Genomic DNA, 3,951 nt, shown 5'->3' with positions numbered 1-3,951 from the left:
TTATGACAGATCTAATTGTTCTTTATTACCCATCCGAGTTGATAAATAGTCACTACGTAAATTTAGAACCCGTTTCTCCTTCCAAAATATATTTAATCTCTCATTATTTACTTTCCATACTTAGACGTTCAATATCTATCTTTTATACATTCCAAAAGTACATTTAATTTCTCTTTATTTATCTTCCATACCTAGACGTTTAATATTTATCTTCCATACATTCACCGTTAGATTTTCTCCAAAGAATATGCTGCCTACCAAACTTCGTTTGGAGAGGGTGCGCCGTCAATCGCACGTCACTTTCACCTCCATCTACTACAGATGTCGCTTTCATCGTACTATCTTTACACCAAGATAATACGTGGGAATTGTTTTCATCCCATGAATCACTCACCATCTTAATCCCCCTCGTAGCGTTGCTACAGACGACCAACTCTAGACGGTACGATTCCCTCCATCCTCATGTTTAGGTACTCACCATTCTCCTCCCTCCTGATATTACCGAATCATGTTGTGAATTTCGTGTATACAAATATTTCTTTTGCTATGCTATATTCTTTTACTTCTTTAGATTGTTATATATTGAATTGATTCCACATGTATGAAACACATGTTCAGTTACTAGTCCTATAAAATAGATGAGTTGTAGTAAATCCAAATAATCTTCACCTTACATCTTACACGATCAAACAGTTTATAATCAAAATTGATCCTTTGTCTTCTCTCTCAATTGTTTGAAAACTTTCAATCAATATGGGAACCTACAATTAATAGACTCTATAAGCATTAGAAAATATTAATATACAATTATTTTCTTTTATCTATAAGGGTGCATCCTTAGCTTTTTATTTTTTAATTATTTTTTCCTGTGAATTTTTTTAGCCCCTCGAGTCATAATATTATTGATTTCACGAATATGAAATATATGCGTGATTGCTAGTCTGGTAAAAGTTAATTGTCGTATCTATTCTACCAGTTACCTACGTCACTTTCAGGGTTAATTTGTCCCGAAATACCTTAAGCCCGAAAGAAAGAAAACGAAAAAGACCAGAGTCAAAGGGTCTGATTGGTTGCCTATATGAGACCAACCTAGTCTAGCGATGTGTATAATTTCAGAGAGAAGTATATTTAGTTGCTCGTATGAACTATTCCAGCAGGTCCAACAGATATAAATGTACGTCCGCAGTCTGGCCCGGGAGGAAAGCTCGCCGTAGCCTGGTCTGGCAGATGCAGGCTCCTGCATACGCTTATAGCGGATCCATTTGTTAGTGTCACAAAAACATCTTTATGCGAACAATCAATCACAATCTCAACTCTTACATCCACTCGAATAGTCTCAGATTCAATCAACCAAACAGAAACTAATTCAATCTGTCCAGACAGATAAACCTAACTAAATATTCTTTTTTAACAAATATAACTCCGCTCAGCTTATTTTCTCTCAGTCTATATAAACAATCTATACTAACAATCAATCACATTCAAATAAAACATGGATCAATGTATATGCAGATCACGGGTCAAACAAATACGCATGAACACATGCAAAAACGTAACCAGGAGATGCATGAAACAAACAAGCAACCCATACATGCGTGCTGCGTGCATGATACATGTGACGTTGGGTACTACGCACACCACTACTAGTACTTGCCGTAAACGTATCAACGAAGCCCCGTATAGCTTAGTTCTGATCGTTGAATACGGCATTGCATATATAAATGCTATCTCCAAGATGTGTATATATATTACGTATCTAAGTTTAACTCTAGTTACGGTTACACCATCTTTAATTATAATTAAAAAATAGAAGTTACAATTAGCTTGATAGGAAGTTATAACCAGACGTAAATAAACAAAATATAATTACAATTACGTTATGGATGAATATAACTCCTAACAAATTCTTTATCTAATGATATACAAACTAAATAACACGATTGTAATCGTAGTACAATCTAAAATGTAACTTGTTAGCTTCTTGTGTTACCATTATATACTTCTGGACGTACGTGCGGTTGTAACTGGTCCACCGAGTGGATTGTAACTCACAGTTATTTAAGTTGTAACTGTAGGGTAGCGTAACAGTAAATTACAGTATGCCTAGACGCAGAATAGACTCGCTGTGTGTATATATACGGTAGCGCTTTCTACACCCGCCTCCCCCACCCGTGCCCCGCCACGTTCCCTGCATCCTCGTGTGCCCCGCGCCACGTGTCCCTCTCGCGCCCCCAGCCCCGCAACGCGTCCCCCGCGTGCACCTCGAACGACTTGGGTCTGATGAGTGCATGCACTGGGCGAGCCCACGTCGCGTGTAGGTGATGGCGTGCGCAGTGCGTCAAGGTGTGAGGCGGCGTGGCGCCCTCCCGCACCGCACGTCGACCACGCCGTTCGAATGTGGGCATTGCCTAGATATGTGTGGGCGACGTGGTATTGCCTAACGTTCCCTCTCTTTGCAGTCGCAGCAAAGTTGGTTGATTCCAATTGTTTTATCTTCACACAAAGTGTTGCTGCACTGCTATTTCTCATGTAGTGTATGCATGTACTTTACCAATAAATACTATTTCTCTGCATAGAATTTAATTCTAAGAGAACGATAAGCATTCATGTCAAGTCAGAGACTCGAATACAAATACGCAAAATCTCAAGCTAGAACCCTAACCAACTGAGCATGTCTCACAACTTGTTTAACAAAATAAACTATTGAACAAATTCATATCAGTACTGAATTAAACTACTGACACTACTGAACAAACCTACTGAGCAAATTTACTATGACTTGTAATTGCTGAACCAAAACTACTAACACTACTAAACAAAACTACTGATACTACTAGCAACTACTGACATCTGCTAACACTACTGACACAATCTACAGAACAAAATTTACTATAACGAGCTTTTCGTCCAGCCCTACACGTGCCCATCCAGCCTGCACAGCCGCGCTACCCATCTAGTGCGTCCCCACGCCACGTGGCTGTGCTAACCAAACGAGCTGGCTCGTGAGCATAACAAGTCGAGCCGAGCTGGCTTTTTTGCTCGTTTCGTTAACGAGCCATAACGAGCCGAGTTGGCTCGTTATCCAGCCCTAGGCATGTGCGCCAGGGGGAGCGTGGGCTAGGTGGCCAGGCACGAGGCTAGGTTGGGCTGAGCTGAGGTAGGTGTAGAATAATTTTTCTACATCCTAGGTGTACACTAGCGCGTGCATATACATATACATATATGTGTGTGTGGGTGTATAATAGTTATTCTACACCCGAGCCCCTCTATATAAACCCACGCGCCTGATCCTCACCCCTCCGATGCACGGCACGCCTGCCCCTCCCCCGCTTAGTGTGTACTCCATCCGCCCTTGCCCTCGGTCTAAACTACTTGACAACTACTAAAAAACTATCATCCTACTATGACTTAATGCTACTGAATACTTAATATTAAATGCTACTAAATTCTACTAAATGCTATTGAATACTTAATACTGAATGCTACTAAATGAAACTGAATGCTATTGAATATCACCCTACTATGACTTGAAATATATGAAGCGACCGCCCATGAAGAGGATCTCCATGGTGGATGATTGGATATTTCAACCCATGTGACCGCCTGGCCCGCACACACGTTCTTGACCTCGGCCCACGCGCGCCTCACATCCTCGACGGCCCATGCGTACGCATTCCCTAGGATGGCTTACATCTCCCACCTCTTTTCTCTCTCTGTAGCTTGAGGTGGACACACTCACTAGGCGAGTGGGCGCTAACGCGTATGGGCGCAGGATGCACGTGTGGGCGGGAGCATGCGTGAGGGTTGGGCCAGCTGCGCGTGGGTCAAGGTGTAGAATAGTTATTATACACACCGGGTGTAAAATATATATGCATGACAACAATTCTATATCCTCTCAGACTCAACAATACTATTATAATGGGCCCTGTGTCTTGCAGCAAATTACCACAA

The sequence above is a fragment of the Phragmites australis genome, chromosome 15, assembly GCF_958298935.1.
Source record: "Phragmites australis chromosome 15, lpPhrAust1.1, whole genome shotgun sequence".
Classification (NCBI taxonomy): Eukaryota; Viridiplantae; Streptophyta; class Magnoliopsida; order Poales; family Poaceae; genus Phragmites; species Phragmites australis.
The sequence above is the reverse complement of the archived record's forward strand: the minus strand, read 5'-3'. Positions refer to the sequence as shown.